The sequence below is a fragment of the Apodemus sylvaticus genome, chromosome 15, assembly GCF_947179515.1.
Source record: "Apodemus sylvaticus chromosome 15, mApoSyl1.1, whole genome shotgun sequence".
NCBI classification, from domain to species: domain Eukaryota; kingdom Metazoa; phylum Chordata; class Mammalia; order Rodentia; family Muridae; genus Apodemus; species Apodemus sylvaticus.
Window position 1 is genome coordinate 69564606 of NC_067486.1, and position 19085 is coordinate 69583690.

Here is a 19085-nt window from a genome sequence, read left to right on the forward strand (position 1 = left end):
GCATCGAGACTGTTTCTCTCGAGTGATTTGGGTGTCGCCTTCTGAGGCGTGGGGTGCTGGGACACCCTCGGTTTTTGGAGGTCTTACAGGTCAGACATCATTGGATGAAACTAGATCAAGGTTGGTGCCTTGAAAAGTCAGCCAGGACCTTCAGGGGCCAAGAACAGCACTGTCCTCCAAGAAGCCACCTCCTAAAGGGACTCCTCGCCGAAAGAAAGATAGCCCTGAAAGGGTTAACTCAGGAACTTTGGAAAGGTCATGGAACACTTGCCCCTCCCAGAGGGAGAGGCTAAATTACATTCCTCAGACCACAGGGTGGTCCCGTGGCTAGGGAAGGCCTGGAGTCCTTTAGCCACCTACCTCATCCTCGAGCAGCCTGTTGTGGACGGTCGTTCTCTCACCATGTGCGGGGCGACCCCAGCATGCTGGATATTAAATAAGAATCCTCTTGCTTTTTGCATTGATTCCTGTCTCCACCTGGTCCACTTGGGGGGGGATCCCCAGTAAGTTAAGATTCCCCTGAGTCTTACAGCCCAAGGGGGACAGAGTTCCTAGCTCTGTTATGGAAGCATCTTCGCCAATCTCAGACACAGTATGTCAAAGTCTGTTCCTCCTCTGGCTGTGTGACTGTGTAAGACCCCCAAAAACCAAGGGTGCTCCAGCACCCCACGCCCCGGAAGGCGACACCCAAATCACTCGAGAGAAACAGTCTCGATGCAATAACATGAGGATTTCTTTATTCCAGAATTCTGGGTTCCACAGCCGTACACTGCACAGGGTTAGAGGACTGTGGACCAATTAGTTTCCTATTTTCTTGAATGTCTATAGCTGTGTGAACTCCTCCTGCATAGGGATAATGGCGTAAGCAATTTACAAAAGCAAGATAAGCTTAGCCCATTTCCAGTTACCTTGTGGGGCCAGGATCACCTATTCAAGGCCTTTCTGCTAGGTCTAAACAAAGGGCTCTGAAATGTGACCTTTTACCTAGTTTCTAACAAAGTGAGATAGCATTTTAAACTTCTGACTTCTTGGGGTCATTAGAGTTAGGCTGTATTATTTTCGATCCTTTTAACTGCAGTCAAGTTCTCCCTCTGCCTGCCATGTTGTCTTCCTTTCCTGCTAGGTCTGTGGCTCTGGACTCGCCCATGGCTGGCTCAGGGCTCTGCCTGCTACCGTCTCTCCCCGTGGCTTCCTTTTTGGACAGAATCACAAGCAAGGATCTGAAGGCTGGCGAGCACATGAGACAGTCATGTGCCCATCACCATAAGGTCCCGATGAGCAGCAGGCTCTAGAAGGAAGGATGTGGGTCTCTAGCTGTAATGCTGGCTGACCCTGGGCAGATCGCTTCCCTTCTCTGGTCATCCAGGTCCTCGTCAGCTAAAAGAAGCAATGGTGGCCATTGTTCTTCATGATGTCCTGAGTGTGGCCTTTGACTCCAGTGCAGAGCTGCTGGGTGAGTGTGGGGAATGAGAGCGGCCATCTTAGAGCTAAGGAGAAGCCTTTCCGTGCTCTACCGGGATCCCGCAAATCTGGGGCAACGGGATTTCCTCCTACATAGCAGGGAGCCAAGAAATCAGTTTTATTCTCCTCCGTCTCCATCATAAAAAATGAAATTGCCACCTAACCCAAGGGAGTGCTGTGAGGCTTCATGGTATAACGTTGGCAGAGTAATCAGGCCTTGAAGCCACTCTCTGGGATGCTTGCCTGGGCTTCTGGGTGGCGTGGGAACTGAGTGCTGGCCGGGAATTTCCCCTCTATCTGCTCAGTCCTGGCTTCCCCACCAAGGCTCTTGGGCTGCAAAGCTCTCGCTATTGCCCCCATCCTGCCAAAGCTCCTGCTGTATGTGTAGAGCCTAGATCCTGACTGGTCCTTTCCATGCTATCCACCCTGGTTTGGTACCCTCTGTGGGCCAAAGACCTACCCAAGATCCTCTCTTTCTCTGATGCCTATCCATTATAGAATGTCCAGCAGCAGAGACTCAGTTCAGACGCAATCGATCCCCTCTGGCAAAGAGCTCCAGGTATTAACAGCAAAAAGGGATTCAGCATGCATTTATTGTGGGGGGCTTGGTTCTGGAGGAAAGCAGGGTGCATTAGCAAAGGCTGGTACAGCAGAGCCTCAGTAGAAGGGGGGTGCAGGTGCATCCCTGCACAGTTCAGATGCAGTCAGTCACACATACCCCCACAAGACATCCCTTCATCTCTGGGCAGTTTGTGCAGTCTTAGGGTTGTTCTGAAAAAGCAGTGAACACAAGAACAATTGTGCTAACAAGTGGTTATCCCAGCCTCCCCTGTGAAAACCTGAGTGGCATTCAGCTAGTATGGCCCTGTGGGTCCAAGTTCTGCCCGCCTCAGGGGTTTGACTATGCTTAGCCCACGCTGGCACCGAGGTGGGTGCTGGGCTGTAGGGAAGCTAGGAAGCACTGCTCTGGGGCTGGGGAAGCACTCTCTGAGATGTGGGGAAGCCGGAGCTGGTTTAGGGGTCCTCAGACCTTCGACGAGGCTGGGGCCGTGGGGTTCTCTGACTCGTGGGCATCCGGTCGCTGCTGGGAGTCACAGAAGAGCTGAGACTGGAGTTGGGAGTCTGAGGGCTGAGGACAGCATCTCTTGTGGCTGGGAGTGCAGAGAGGCCTTCTATGGGAGAATTAAGCTGCAACTCGATAGCTGACAGCCTTCTTGGCTCCCCATGGAGGATCTTGACCAGAGAGACAGTCCATGTGTCTAAAATGTTTATTGACTCTTCAAGGTAGAAAATGGATGCATACTGTACCTTACCCACTTCTCAAGATGGACCCGAGATTAAATACTGTTTGCAGGGAGGAATGTCTGGGAAGGGAAGTTTATTGGCTAAGCTGTCAGAGCCTCTAGATATGTCATTAGCATGGAGAACTCTGTTCTGGGCCTATGTGACCACAGGTCACCTTTCCTATGTGGGGAGTGTGGCACATGTTCCAGGCCAGGCATCTGGCAGGGATGAGGGAGTGCCTAAGTCTCAGGTGTGTGCCCACTGAGTCTCTGGGTCTCAACCTGCTCGACCTTACCAACTTCCTGGCATGGTTTTACCATCCCACACAGCCCCACCTGTGAACACCGTCTGTGTCGTGTTCAGTTAGCACAGCCCTACTGCATGTCACATTCCGAGGTGGGGATAATGCAGGGGACAGCTAGGTTGGCTTTGACTGGGGTGGTTTGGACTTCTCACCTGCAGACAATTGGGTTTGATACCTGGGGGAATGATGTCATGTATAAGTAAGTTTGACTATAAGTACTAGAGAAACCCTAAGGATCAAATATTTTAAAATGAAACACAAGACTATTCCTTTTTTGTTTGTTTTTGTTTTTGTTTTTTTGATTTTTTGGAGACAGGGTTTCTCTGTATAGCCCGGGCTATCCTGGAACTCATTTCTATAGACCAGGCTGGCCTCAAACTCAGAAATCCGCCTGCCTCTGCCTCCCGAGTGCTGGAATTACAGGCGTGCACCACCACTGCCTGGCTATTCCTTTTTTTTTTTTTTAAAGATTTATTTATTGTATCTACATGAGTACACTGTAGCTGTCTTCAGACACCAGAAGAGAGCATTAGATCCATTTTAGATGATTGTGAGTCACCATGTGGTTGCTGGGGAATTGAACTTAGGACCTCTGGAAGAGCAGACAGTGCTCTTATCCTCTGAGCCATCTCTTCAGCCCAAGACTATTTATTCCTAAAGAAATATCAGAAGACAGATCAAGTCTTTGTCTCCACGGACAGGGACACATAGTTGCCACTTGCCTTCTTTCTTTTCTAAATAGGACTTTATCCCCAAGATTACTTCATAACTCAAATGGCTACTCCAGTTATAACCATCTTCATTCCAGTTATCAGTAAGAATAAAAAGGAAAGATACGTCAATTCCCTTTAAGAAAATGTTCCCAGGGCCCTGTCAAGATGGCTCAGCAGATAAAGGTGTTTGTCAGTAAACCTGCAAACCTGAGTTTGATCCCTAGAAACCATACCGTAGAAGGAAGAGAATTGACTTCTTTGAGTTTGACCCCTAACCTCCACATATAGGCTGCAATAGGTGCCTGAATGCATGTGCACGTGGGCATATGCACACATACACAAATATTTTAAAAGAAAATGCTTGAAGTTGTAATGTAGGCATATATTTTTCTCAGCCTACTTTAATAAGAGTTCAACCTCCTCTCTAGCCCGCCACCCACCAGAGGTAGGTTATTAGGATACGGGGAAGTAGACCTGTTTAGAAATGGTTCTTTGGGGGCAATTTCAATCTTCATTCTTAGCCTAGGTAATTAGCAAACACCAAACACAAATTAGCAGCTGCAGTCCAGTCCACTTGGCAGACACCACACAGGAATCAGCAAGGGCAGTTCAATCCAGAAGAAACCTTGAGGCTAGCCAACCAGCCCAAGTCTGAGGAAGCTGCAGGAGCCTCACAAGAAATTCTTTGGTGAGTTTCTCTCTGTGAAGTCACCACAAGCGAAGCTCAGCAACACAGTGTAAGGCGAACCAATACACGTGTGTCACCAGGGAAGACTAGAGAGGCAGAGCAAAGCAAACCACTTCCCGAGCTCCCACTCTCTGAGGGGTCATATTTATATTCTTTTTGAACATCACACGTCCTTTCACGTGTCTGCTATAGCAAAACATCCTTTCACCTGTGTCTGCTTCAGTGAGACATTCTTTCATGTGCCTGCTTTAGCAAAACATCTTTTCACCTGTGTGTCCCAGCAAACCATCATTTAACATAACTGACTTCCCAAAGGAACCAGAAGTTCCACCTCATTGTACTTATCTATTCATTAGAACTTACTCATATAGCCCCATCTGCTGAAGGAAATTCTGAGCAATCAAAGCCTTATTTAGAATGACCATGAGGTCAGCTAACTATTCTATAGACGACAGGGAGGGCAAATACTGGGTAGCAGCAAACAGTGGCTGCCGGTGGTGCGGCTCTGTGGAGAAGGCTATGCCCTGAGTGCAAGGGCTAAGAGTTGGGCTGTGGTGTATGTCTAACCACTAACCACCCTCTTGGTAATCTCACCTGATGGTGACACCCCCAGTGCACAGGGACATGGGTCCATGATGCTGATGCCTTAGACTGGATGGCCTCTGTTCCTTGCTCAACCTCCAGCCAGAGGTTGTTCACAGTCTACGTTTGCTTTTCCTGGAAGGGGCCTGCTTTGTTCAGGTGCTGATTCACATGGTTCCCAAGGCAGATCTCAGTTCCTGATGCTGCCTGAGTTTCTCTTTTCTAGAATCCTGGTACTGCTCCTTGCACTGGGCTATTAGCCACAAGGGAAACATCTCTCATTCAGACTTTGCTTGAGCTGTGCCCCTGTGGGCAGGGCTGAAACCACCCAGCACAGGAAGCTCCCTTCTCCACTAAGGCAGACCTCATGATAGGTATTTGCAACTCATTTTGCATTCAGTGCTGTGCTGAAACTCTAGAGGCATAGAATCCATCTTTGTCTTCCCTCAGTGAGGACATAGACCAGAGCAGGTACCCTTTGGGGATATTCTGAAGAAACACCAACAAAGGTTATCCCAACTCCAGACTTCCCACTGAACAAGAAGTTCAAATCCAAGATGTGTGCTCTTGGCACCCAGGTGGTGGTTCTAGTGTATTTAGGAGACTGTGACTCAGCTGTGTAATTCTGGGTAGATTTATTTCGAAGCACCAGAAATGTCCCAGCTTACCATCTTTTGAGGGTGGTTCAGCTTCTGGGGCATACTGAAGACCAGGTGGAGGCAGAAAGAAATTGGCTTCAAACAAAAAGAAAAGCCAAGTACCACCCCAGAGTGTAAAGTTATTAGCATTGACTTATTCAAAAACACTCAGCTGGACGCACTGTGAGTTTTAGAAAGTCTTACGTCTAAATCATTTAAGTTACTACAATAAATAAAAGCCCCCAGTTGTCTCTACAGCTGTTTCCCAACAGTGCCTGATAAGGGGTTTTCAGGAACTTTGTAAGGGGCTGTTCTTCAAAAAGTGTCAGGGGAAGCCTGAGGGCCCTGTTAAGTCCTGTTCTGACTCCCAGGCTTACCGTCCCCTTTCTTTGCCTCCTCCTGGGCACAGTCTAGAGGTAAAGTGGGTCTGGATGTCCCTGGGTTTGTACCTTTGCTCCCTGAAAACAGATCTTAATTATGGTCAGGTTCCCCAAACAGCTGGAAGACCCGCTCTACTGTGGGAGGTTCCCCTCCTGCCAAGGGGCCCTGGGCTGCCATGTAACCCCTGTCGTGGCCCCTAGGAGACTTTTTCTATCACATTTGTGCCTACAGGAAATTCCAGGCTTTTCTGGAGACCATCTTAACTACTCACCATCTTGCCCTTTGACCTGTCTGGCCTGGCTCAGTCCTAGACGAGAGTAAAGTAAATAAATATAATTCTGTTTGATCACACACAAAACATTTATCTTTCAGCAAGAAGCTTCCTGAGGAAGCACAGTGGAATGCCTTGGAATGAGAGACTGCTATGTCAGTGTGGCTATGCTGGGTGGAAGCCCAAGGACCATCAAAGGTCCAAGCTTTCTGTAGCTCCCCAAGCTCAGGAGGAAGTGACTGTGGCTACTGAGGCCAGCCAGTTCCCCCCACCCAGGAGGCACAATTTTTCTTAGGTCTGTTGGCCACCATGGGATGGAATTGTGCAGGGATCCCTGCATTTGGTACTGACTGTGGTGTGTTCCCTGCTTTCTCGGGTGCTTGAGGTGAGTAGGGGAATGCCAATGCTCTTTAGGTTTGAAACAGAAACATCACTTCCCTAAGACGCTTGTCACATCCCTTTTATGTCTCTATTCTTGTCTGGCCTTTGGACTCTAGAGGACACCAGAGGTCCCAGACATTCTCTTAGGAAGCTCAGAAAACCCCAAGACCTTCTGAGAAAAGCATTTATTAGCCAGCTGGTGCGAGTCATGAGTTTCTCTCCTAAGAGGTCACACAATAGACACCTACCCTGAGGGTCCCCGGGGCACCTTAAACTCATCACAATGAACACTGACTGCTCACTAACCCCATTTCTCTTTGTTGTTCCATCCCCGGAGCCTTTCTTCCATTGAGTGTCCAAATTATCCACACCTCACCTATGTCTGTCTGATTAGCTGCTATCACAAAATTCTTCTGACGGCAATTGTTAAACAATACATATTCATTGGTCTGAAAGTTCAAGATCAAAGTGTTAGCAGTCAAGATCAAAGTGTTAGCAGACCGGCTGTCTGGCAAGGGCTGGCTCCGCTCTCATAACCTGTCACCTCCCAAGGCCCCACTTGTTCATAGCAGGAGAATGATGAGAATTGGGTCTAACATGTGAACTTTGGATTGGCACAGAGATTCAGGCCCGAGCCGCTGACCTGAATATCACAATCTGGGCCTATTAGCCAGCTCTCCACCATTAGAACAGAATCAGACAGTGAACTTAAAAAAGGAGAGAAACTGCTGGGCAGTGGTGGCGCACGCCTGTAATCCCAGCACTCTGGGAGGCAGAGGCAGGCGGATTTCTGAGTTCGAGGCCAGCCTGGTCTACAGAGTGAGTTCCAGGACAGCCAGGGCTATACAGAGAAACCCTGTCTCCAAAAAAACCAAAACAAGCAAACAAACAAAAAAAAAAAAAAAAAAAAAAAAAAAGGAGAGAAACTGCTCTGGCGCATGGCTTTGAGGGATCCGGTTAATAAATGAGTGGCCTCATTATTTAGGGTCTCTGATGGAGGCCCTGGATCAGAATAGTCAGGAGCACCGAGCATAGCAAAATCCTTTCACTATGAGCCAGGAAACAAATAGCAAGACAGGAAATGGAAGATGCAGAGGTCCCATAGTCCCTTGAAGGCTCGTACCCAGTAACCTAATGATATCCCGTTAGGCCCCACTTCCTAAAGGTTTCCCCACCCCTCAATAGTGTCATCTTAAGGACAATCCTTTAACAATTGGGCTTTTGGGGACACTTATACAAGTCCCCCGACCAGGCAATTCTCTGATGTTCCAGAAATGTTCTTTGTGAAGAAGCTGTTTCATTTGATTCACTTAAACTGATCTCTTGTCTATCATGCATCCTACCATCCCCCCACCATCTATCCCCCTACCTACCATCCACCCACCCGCCCTGCCCTCCCCACCATCTACCCACCCCACCATCTACCCACCCCACCATCCATCCACTCATCCCACCATCCACCTACTCCACCATTCATCTTCCCATCCCACCATCCTCCCATCCCACCATCCTCCCATCCCACCATCCTTCCCCCCCCCCCCCCCCCCCCGCCTGCCCCACCATCCCAGATTCCTTTGACACTATGAGAGGATTCAAGCTGTGTCTATGGGGACAGCAGCCTTTATGACTAGCCCCCACACCTGCAACAGGAGGCACGTTAGGCCGGGCTGAAGCAGGGAGCTCTCATAAGACTATCAATCACATTTCACCACACACGGCAAACATCTGAACCCTTCACAACAAGAAACCCAGGCCACACAATAATGGTTGGCATACAAAGCAGAGCTCTGGGAGGTGGTAAAATCGGGCAAAATGAGCTCAGCGGGCACAATGTATTTTTAGAAAGTGGGGCTCATTCACTTGAGGAGCTTGAAGGACAACTAATCTGTGTTCAGTTGGGAGAATAGAAGCAGGAGCACTCCCCGTGGCCAGAGCACATGCACCACCAGGAGTGTCTGCAGCATCTTCATCCCCGCTGAGACAGTGTTAGGAGAGACGAGGCTAACCCAGAGCTAACCCCAGTCTGTCTGATGCCAGCTTCTGCCCGGGGAGTGTTCCTTATTTCTATCAGCTTCCTTTTAACCAAGGCAGCTAGAGTGCTCACACACCAGTGACAGTGTAGCTTTCGGACAGTGTAGATTTAGCACTTACAGGGTCAGTAAGGTAAGCGTTCCAAGATGTGTTAGCATTCTGGGAAGCGACCATTGGGAATTTCTAGCGACTGCATCTTAAGATACTTGTTGAGATCTCTGAATGAAGAAAAGAAATAAAAGAGGAGGTCGTGACTGCTCCCAGGTGGAGGAGAAAGCTTATTGTAGATACCAGGGAAGAGCACAGCAAAAGGCAGAGGCAGAGTCATCTGAGTCCAGAGTGAACGCGACCCTGAGCCTGCCTCGTGAGGAGAGACAGGAGGGGAGGCCAGGAGACCAAGAAGGAAGAAGGGGAAAAACAGGTTAAGAAAAAGCAGAGGGAGGCAGGGACCGAGTAACCAAAATAGCTGGATTACATAGGGCAACCCAGCCATTCAGGGTAGGGGTCAGGGTATGCCAGCCAGGAGGACCCTGTAATAGGTAGAGCCTGGTGCATGCTGGGAAACCCTGGCAGCAAGGTCTGCTTTGATATGTTAAATAGGCATCTCAGCTGCTTCTCCTGGGTTTGAGACCTAACAATCTTCTTCCTGTTTATCTTCCCACAAACTGGAACTTTGTGGGAACTCCGGAACTGGACCAGGCTGGAAGTCTGGTGGTTGATGCTGCCTCAGTCTTGCAGGAGTGAGTAGTGTGACCTTGTCAAAGTCACACTTCTCACAACTGTCAGTACCACAGGAACTTGGCATCCAGACACATGCCCAAGGGCTCACAGCAACACTGCCTGTGAGCCTGAGAGCCTGAAGGCGATCACGAGGAAGGGAGTAGAGCGCAGTGTCCCTGTGCGCCACAAGCAGACCCTCGCGTCAGGGTGTGCCTGGTCCTCTCATACCCTAAACCAGGGCTGGTGTAAATGGGCAGTAGTGCATGGCGGGTGTGGCGTGCCATTCCTGAGTTTAGGTTACACAAAGACAGGGGCTTCCTCTCCCCCTTTTCTCCATCTCCCTCCCTCATCACTTGTTCTGGGGGAACTGTCTCTGAGCAGCCCTGAAGGAGTCTGCACACGGCAGAACTTAGCTAACTGCCCACAGCCCTGCAAGCGAGCCATCTTATCTGCGACACCAATCTTTAGCCCCAGTAACGCTTCAGATGACATCAGTCCCTGCTCAGCAGCTCAGCTCCAGGGTGGCCAGAGGCCCTGACCAGACCAGCCAGCACAAGCTGGCCGAGGGTTCCCAGTTTCAGAAGCTGGATGAGATAAGGGAGTTTTCATCTGTTCGGTTTTTTTATTTTTGTACACGTCGCTAAATTTGGAGACAGGAGGGGAATTTGTTAAGCAGCAATAGATGATAATACGTCTCAGGCTATAAATTATGCAGTAGCGAAAGCAGAGGAATAAGTCTGTGTGTGCTGATAAGGAACAGGTACTAAAATGTGTTGTTAAGAGAAAATAAATACGAACTGCAGGAAAACACAGATATCTTTTTAATAATCTAAAACCCCATTACTGGTAGAGAGAGGTGGCTCAGTGCTTAAGAACACTGCTTTTCCTGAAGACCTGGGTTCCATTCCTAGTGCCTATGTGGCAGCTCACTGCCACCTGAAATTCAGTTCCAGGGGATCCGACACCTTCAGGCACCAAACATGTGCGTGGTGCACAGATACACATGCAAGCAAAACTCTCCTGCACATAAAATAAGCCTTAAAAATAAATATTTAATCAGCCTTAAAAAGCACTGCTTATTTATGTACACGAATCTACCTGTGGTAAATAGCTCATTTTGTGGTGCCTGTTGCAATATTTGATTAATCCGCTCTATACCTCCTGGCAGTTGTGCACACACTTCTCCCTACTATCCTAGTGTTCTGGATTCCCCAAAGAAAACCACACACACACACAGCCTTATATTTTAAATACCTTAAACAGCTCCATGACTTGGCCTCTCCCTAACTCCATGTGGCTAGCACACACGCCCCTCTGACATCCCTGCGTTAATACTTACTAAATCTAACTTTCATCTCTGCTGCCCTGAGCCCTGCTTGTTGAGGTTTCCTGTCTCATGTGCTTCTTCAAGGTCAACTCAATAGTTTATGGAGAGCCATCTTTGTCTGTGTGGCTTCCAGGAGGTTGTCATCCTCTCTGGGGTTGGACCCTGTTGGGCAGTTCTCCTGGGGCTGCTCCCCCTCCCCCTCCCACTCCCGACCTACGTGTCCGCTGTCTCTCCCTCCTGCATTTCCCTTGGGCTGTCCACCTCCTCATGGCAGAATCCCCTCTTCATCCTTCTTCAGTTCCTTCCTAGGAATCCTAAAAGTCCTGCCTCTGTCTCTTTGCCCAGCCATTGGCTGCTGGTAACTTTATTGACCAGTGAAAACCCAACTGGGGACAGGCTTCCTTTAGTCCTATGTGTGGGGACACTGCCAACAGGTGTTTTGGGGGTAACACAATTAGCACGAGAACACAAGCCGCCGCCGCTACATGTGCCAGCTGTTAACATTAGTTCTTCTCTCAGCAAGAGAAAAAGAATGCAAAAGGGAATTTTAATTTCTGTTCACTGTATTACTATAGAGATGATATATACATAACGAGAAATTTTATCGTGATGATGTCATGTAATTTATATGCAACAGAAACCTTCTTAAAGCAACGAGGTTAGGGTACATGATCACTGGAATCTCTTTGAACTTTGACATCTTATTGTTCTATTAAGGTAACCATGTGACAACAAAGGAAAAGAATGAAATCACATTCATCACGTCTATGGGCAAACGGAGGTTTGGTGAATCAGGCTTTGACAGTGATGCAGGGGAAATGGGTCCTCTCATACCTGCTGCTGAAGAGTGGGTGAAGCATCCCGTAGGGGAGCTGTCTGGGCTGGGGATAGGGTAGTGTACTAAAATGAAACCTCACATCTCCACTCCCACCTGGCGATGGACTACCTCCACTTAAAAGCATTTGCTTTTAAATATAAGAATGTGCTAGAAAAAAAAAATAAAGCTATGTTTCTTAATGGAAAGCCTATGTTGTAAGATTTACTATGCTGTACTCAAGATAGACATGGCCCAGACTTTCAAGAACAAAAACTTTGAAATATCCTATGTGTCCACAAGTTCATGTATTTTCATTTCTGTAAAATACCCAAAGGCTGCTAAAATATTCAAGCTAGGCTTAGCAAGTCACAAACAATGTGGAGAAACAGTTTAAGATTTCTTTAAAGAAAAAAAGCTTATAGCTTAATGTCACATATTACATGCTATCATCAATAGACACTGTCCCATTTTCCAATGTTTTTAGGAATGGAAATGTCTGTAGCTCCGGAGAAGGGGAAAAGCAGAATATTGAAGAATTAATTAATAATTACGAGGGGCCTAGCCTTTAGCTGTGCTGTTGTGATCTGTCAAAATACTGACTGACAAAGCAGCAGTGAGCTGAAAGTAAGAAATGTATACACTATTCATGAAGTCATTAAACATTGATTTAGGAATAGCTGCTTCCCCCACACTAAGAGACGCATAACAGAAGGAGTGAACACATGGGAATTTTAAGAGCTGCCCCTCTCAACTCTGGGTGGCTGGGCATCAGATTTAGAATGGCCTTAGAAAATAACAGCTGGTCCCTCCACAGCAGGGTGGTGTGTGTGTGTGTGTGGGGGGGTGTGTGTCTGGTACAATTAGCACTGGCTGTATTCTTGGCCCCGATGACTTGGCTGACTAGGCAGTTCCAGTGGACAGTCACGGCTGAGGAGCCCTGATGGAGGATGGCCACACTGAAAGACTCTTGTGATGGAGGGACACCAGGCACCCTAATGATGTGGTACCCTGGACTGGATGCTAGAGCAGATGAGGATGCTACTGATGTCCATATGAGGTCTGTGAGCAGCCTGAGTGCATTCCTGTCCACCTCCTGGCTTGGTGGGTGGGTGTGGTCACGGGAAGGAAGCTGTGTGAGAAGAGTGGGACTCTAGGCCTCTCCTGTAACCTGAATCGTCTTTTGCGCTTCGGGTTCTGTGTTTTAAGCCAGCAGGGGTGGATGCTCCTCAGCGTAATGCTCAGGGAACTTCTTGCTTCCTGGGTGAGGTACAAAGTGGAGCTTCAGGCTGGAGAGGGAGTTCAGACAGCCAGCAGGAAGGAACTCACTGAGGCTCGGCCCATCCCGCAGGCTGTCTGGGGATGGAAGATGACTGTAAAACTTGCCCTGTAGGACTCATCTCCCTCAGGAGTCTGGTATTTAGTTCTGGGAGCTATCCCAGAATTAGCTGCTTGTTCTAGAATGAGAGAGAGGGTTGGAGAGGAAAGGGTAGACCTTGGAGTTGAGGAAGTTCAGTTTTTACCCCACAGATGAGGAGGAGGAAGGCTGAAGGACTGGGAGGCTGGGCCTGACCTGCAGGGTATAAGGGTAGAAGTTGGGTCAGTCTAGGGCTCTTTATGTTGCTATGGTTTCGTAGTTGTACTTACCAGACAAGTGTTTGTTGGGGAGGGAGGACTAGCCTATGGTCTGGAGATACCTCTCCCTTTTTGTGGTTCTGGGGATCAAACCCAGGACCTTGGACATGCTAAGCAAACCCCCTCCCACTGTGAGCTGCACCTCAGCCATTTTAATATTTTATCTTTGAGACAGGGTCTTACCAAGTTCCCTTGACTGGCCTTGACCTTGTACTGTAACACTAATATCCTCAGAGTAGTGAGTCCCCTGTCTTAGTTCTCTCAGTAGCTGGAATTATAGACCTATGTCCCCATGGCCAGCTCTCCTCTGTTTTGCTGAGGAAAGTTTCTCATTTTCCATTCTGTATGAGAGATGGGGTCTGGATACTAGTGGGGTCCAGTCTGCCAGCTGCTAGCATTGTACCCTTCCTGAGTTCTGTGCCCACTCTGCCTGGCTTGCCCAGTGATGGCCGATCTGAGTTATTTGGGAGAGCCAAGGCAAGTCTCTTCTCACAAGTGTAAAACGGACACAAAGGACCTTTGTTGCCAGGACATGTCCCTATGAAGTCCAAAATAGGCCCCTAAAATGGTAGTGTTGGTGACAATGTCTTAAACAGAAAGACGCCGACCAGGTAAACAGATGGATTGGAATTGGGCAAACCCACTGACCAGCATTCTATGGGAATCTTATATGGTAGGTTTCTGTTTACCAGGGACCTTGAAAAGGTCAATACCCTAGGCCAGGGAATATAGCTCCTGGTTAGTCCAATCAGTTTGTAATAGTTTAAAGACCCACACCCTGCTGATGGTCATATAAAATCAGCTTGATTTTCTGCCATTTTGCTTCTCTCTGCCCCCTGAGAGATAACCTCAGCAGTTTAATCCCCAGTAAACCTTTCTACCCACAGAGTGGTCCAATTTGGTGGTTTCATTGCACCCTCATTTATATCTGGTGCTAAAAACTGGGAGGGAAACCCTGGGTCCCCATGGGCCCTGCCCTTCCTAACTAAACCAAGCTGCCTTTTGACCCTGTGTAGAGATCATTGCTGGTGCTGGTTCCTGCCACCTACCATATCAACTCTAAATTCTGTAAGACCCGAAAAACGAGGGTGCCCCAGCGCCCCATGCCTCAGAAGGTGACACCCATATCACTCGCGAGAAACGGTCTCGATGCAATAGCAAGAGGATTTTTTATTCCAGAGCTCTGGGGTCCACAGTCATACACCACACAGGGTTAGAGGACTATGGGACCCCCCTGAAACTGAAGTCAGGGGTATTTAAAGGGGAAAAATCACAAAGTAAGGGGTGGAGGACAAAAATCATAAGGAAAGGGGTGGAGGACAAATCATGCATAGAATGGGGAAGTACAGAATGAGGAAGTCAGGAAATAGTTTATGCCTTAAGGAAGGTTAGAGATTATCTGGAGCAAACGTCCTTGGGGCATTCTATACTTAAACACTGGAACTAGAACAGGGTGGGCTATCTTTCTCAAGCTGAAAGCAGAAAAACAAGTTACTCTGTGCTGGGCAAGTTGTTTAGGGGTCTAAAAACATTGAGTTGGGGGTCTCTCAATTCTAGAGACTGCCTCTCCATCCAGGTCTCCCCTTCACAGCATCTACCCACTTGCCTTTCCTTGCCTGATCAGGGAAGTGTCCTCTCAGAGATGCCTACCCTGTCTCTCTCTTTGTTCCTCACTGGTTCAATGAAGCCTGTTCAACAAAAGTTAAACCAGTGTGCCAGGCAGCCTCCCTATGCCCTCCTGGGTGCCCATAACATTGAAAGGGAAGTCTCTCCACTGTAATTTGGGGCATTGCCCTGACAAGCCTTTTGCCCTTTGGTGACATCCTTGGGTTAGACTCTGTCCCACATCACACCCCTTCTCTTCCCTTGGCTTCACTCCTTTGCTAATTCTTTGCTGCAACCTTTTCAAGGGCTTCTCCATCCCTACTTCAAATGAAACATGGGCTTTTCCCATTCAAAATTAGACTTATAGACTCCCCTCACCTGTCTTCTTAAATGTTTTTGCCTCTGCAAACTCAACATTGAGGCTTACTGCCTGGCTTTTCACTGCGTTATGGCTTGGCCTTGATACAAGCTTGACATTTAGTCTTAATGACCAGGAAATGGGACATTTGATCTCCAAATCTTCACAGACTGTAACAACTTCTGCCACAGCACAAGACAATGAACTGAAAATCTCTTATCTCTCAGCTCTGCTTGCTCTCCTCTTCTAAAAACCCCTTATGGCTAAGCTTTCTCTACTGTCTTGTCCCCACTCAGATCTCTGGGTTCAGTCTTACTGAAATCCAAATGTCTTTTGGGAATGGGTAATGTTGAGGAAATTGTCACGTGCTGTTTTACTCTACTAAAAAGTTGGCTCTGGAAATGGGATTTGGCCTGCCTATTCTAGGCCCAAACATGTTTGCTTAAAGCAGTAGTTCTCAATCTTCCTAGTGCTGTGTCCCTTTAATTCAGTTCTTCATGTTGTGGTGACTCCCAGCCATAAAATTATTTTTCTTGCTATTTCATAACTGTAGTTTTGTTACTGTTATGAATCACAATGCAAATATTTTTGGAGATAGAAGTTTGTCAAAGGGATTCAAGAGGTGTGTCCCCCCTGGGATTCAAGAGGTGTGTCCCCACAGGGGGTTGATTCCCAGCCAATGCACCAAATGTAAGACTCTGAAGAGCCTTAGCTACTGGGGACCCTCTGAATGAACCATGCAGAGCAGGGGATAGATGCAAAAGCAAGAGGAGTTTATCGTTCCAGCGCGCTGGGGCTTTGGAAAATTACACCAGGCCCCAGAGCACGTAGTAATCCCTCCTCCTTCTGGAAGGGAGAGGCTGATTACATTTCTCAGAAAAACTGCCAGGCAGAGTGACCATTGACCACTTGCAGATATGAGAAACCCTTACTATTTCATTCCCTAAGAACCAATCAGTTTAAGGGTCGCACTGTTATGCCAATCACATTGTGCCTAGTTGCTGTTGCTCTATTATGTCCCTGGAAACTGTATAAAGACTCACCAAACAAGCTGCCCAGGGTTTTCCTTTGGGTACAGGACAGCCCCAGCACGCTGGAACAATAAACTCCTCTTGCTTTTGCATCAATCCCTGGCTCCACATGGTTCACTGAGAGGGTCCCCAGTAGCTAAAGCTCTTCAGAGTCTTACATTTGGTGCATTGGCTGGGAATTGCCCCCCCCCCCCTCCATAGGGACACACCAGAGAGTGGTGAATCAGAGGTAAGGCTGGAGCAGGTACCGTGATTTTTGTTTGTCTCACTGTTGGTCAGAGTCTGAGACTGTAGGCCTATTTGAACTTTTGGTTTTCTTGCAAGTGTCTGAAGGACTCAGAGTTCTTGTGTCTGGTACAGTTATTCATGGTGGACAGACATGCCTTAGTGCTGTAACCATGGGGAGTCTGAAGGGTGCTTCAGCCCCACCCCCACCCTAGAGAGAGTTGAGAGGACTCTGCTCCTTCTGGAAACAGCAAGACAGTATTGGCGGGAGCCAAGTCTTGCCATAACCTGGTTTCTGCACTCATGAAAGGGGCAACCTGGGCTGGAGAGGTGAGTCAGCGGGTAAGAGCACCAACTGCTCTTCTGAAGATCCTGAGTTCAAATCCCAGCAACCACATGGTGGCTCACAACCACTTGTAACGAGATCTGACGCCCTCTTCTGGTGTGTCTGAAGACAGATAGAGTGTACTCACATATAATAAGTAAATAAATCTTTAAAAAAATTATAAAATTTATATATAAAAAAGAAAGGGGCAACCTATGTGTTGATTGTCTTTCTCTGTGTTCTTGGACTTGGACTGATGACATTTTTGGACATTTCACAGACTGAATCTACCCTGTTAAACATCCTAGTTAACCACTAGAGGAGAAAACTGGTCAGTGGTAGTAAAGAAGGTAAAGTTAGTTACCCTCTGCTTCTCTGAATGGCCCACCTTTAGAGTAGGGTGGCCACCCATAGGAACGTTCAACTTGGAGATGACCAAAGCAGTAGAAGAAAAGTTTTTAGGCCAGGATCCCTCAGGCACCCAGACCAAGTGCCCTATATAGTTACCTGGAAGAATCTGGTAGAGGACACACCCCCCTTTCATGGATAAAAGCCTTTCTTTCCCCAAGACCCACCTTACAGGTTCTGGCCATCAGGAAAAAGGAAACATGGGAAGAGGGATCTGGACCTGAGAAGAAGTTGATCCTCCAAGATCCTTCAACAGGAGACTTGTTGCTCTAAGACCCTGTTCCTCTATATCCCCCTACCCTTGCCCCCATGACCCTGCCAGCGCCAGCACCAGCTCTGGGATCCTTAGCCCATGTGGGACCGAGGCCATTGCAACCTCCTTTACCTGAGGGAGGAGCAGGAGGAGACCCCCAACTTTCCAGTATCACCATGGGGACCCTAAGTCTGAGAGCCACTTCCTCTGATACCATGGTGGCTCTCCTGCTGAGGGCATATGGGCCTCTAGAAAAGTGCGATCAGGCTACACAATATTGGCCCTTCTCTTCAGCCAACTTATGCAACTGGAAGGCCCCCCCCCACCCTCCCACCCACTTCCCACCCCCCACCTCCCACCCCCCACCTCCCACCTTTCAGATAACCCCAAGGAGACTATTTTATTTACTTACCACCAGGAATGATATCCAACAACTCATGAGAGTGCTCTTCACAACCGGTGAGAGAGGATAATGCAGGAAGCCAGACAAATGTCTCCTCAGACACGGGGGCACCATTGACTGACCAGGTTGTTGTCGACAGCAAACTTTCCCTGACTAGACCTGACTGGGACTTTAATACAGCAGAAGGAAAGGGGCACCTGAAGGTCCACCACCAGACTCTGTTGAGGCCGCAAGGCGAACTCCAAATTTGACCAAGGTATATGAGATTACACAGGAATCAGATGAGTCACGTGCTGCATTTCTAGAGTGACTCATGGAGACATTCCATCAGTATACAACCTATGACCCTAGTAGTGAGGAGCACAAAGCTACTGTGACTGTGGCTTTTATAGACCAGGCTAGTAGAGAAATCAGGAAAAAGCTTCAGAGGCTAGAGGGACAACAGGGTAAGTTGTTGAGGGATTTAGTGCAGGTTGCTGAGAGAGGCTATCATAACAGGGAGACCGGAGGAGGAGAAGGAGCAGAGAAAGAGAAAGGAAGAAGATGAAAGGGAAATGAAAAAAAGAAAAGTGTCAGGGAAGGAATTTATACAGAATCTTGGCTACAATAGTTAGGGAAAGCAGAGAAAAGAGACAGAAAACCCCTTGAAAAGGACCATTGCACATACTGAAAGGAAAGAGGCCACTGGGCCTGAGAGGGCCCAACAAACAGAAGCTGCGGCGGGAAAGCACCCCCAAAAGGCGAAGGTGTTATCCCTGGGAGAAGACAGCATCTAGGAAGGATGGGGTTCAGATCCTTTCCTGGAGCCCAGGGTAACTCTGACAATGGAGGGGAAAACCACTCAATTCTTGATGGATATAGGGGCTCAACACTTGGTCCTCCTACAAGTCGATGGCCCCGTTTCCAAGAAAAGAATATTGGGTAAAAGGAGCCACTGGCACCAAAACGTATTCATAGACTACCTGAAGAACAGTGGACCTAGAGATGGGCCTGGTATCCCATTCATTTATGGTCATCCCAGACTGTCCCTGCCTGTTAGGGAAGATTTACTCTCCCAGATGGAGGCTCAGATACGCTTCCTGCCTGATAAGCCACAACTAGCTGTCCCAAAAGGAGAGCCCACAGGTGGAGAAAAGACCTGTCCAACTGACCCCTGCCAAGAGCCAAGGCTACCTTCACTACAGGCGGGAGCAGTTTTCTCCATGCTGGTCAGAGACGAGCGGGTGTCGTCATGGTGGATGGTACAA

At 48.2% G+C, this 19085-nt stretch overlaps 1 long non-coding RNA gene across 1 annotated transcript in view; it reads left to right on the forward strand.

Moving 5' to 3' along the window:
* Positions 1-1284: 1284 nt before the first annotated feature.
* LOC127665736 (uncharacterized) overlaps positions 1285-19085 on the forward strand; it is a 39858-nt gene continuing 22057 nt past the window's right edge. The window contains exon 1 of the long non-coding RNA XR_007973489.1: positions 1285-1453. This is a non-coding gene — a long non-coding RNA (uncharacterized LOC127665736). The remainder of the gene's footprint in view (positions 1454-19085) is intronic.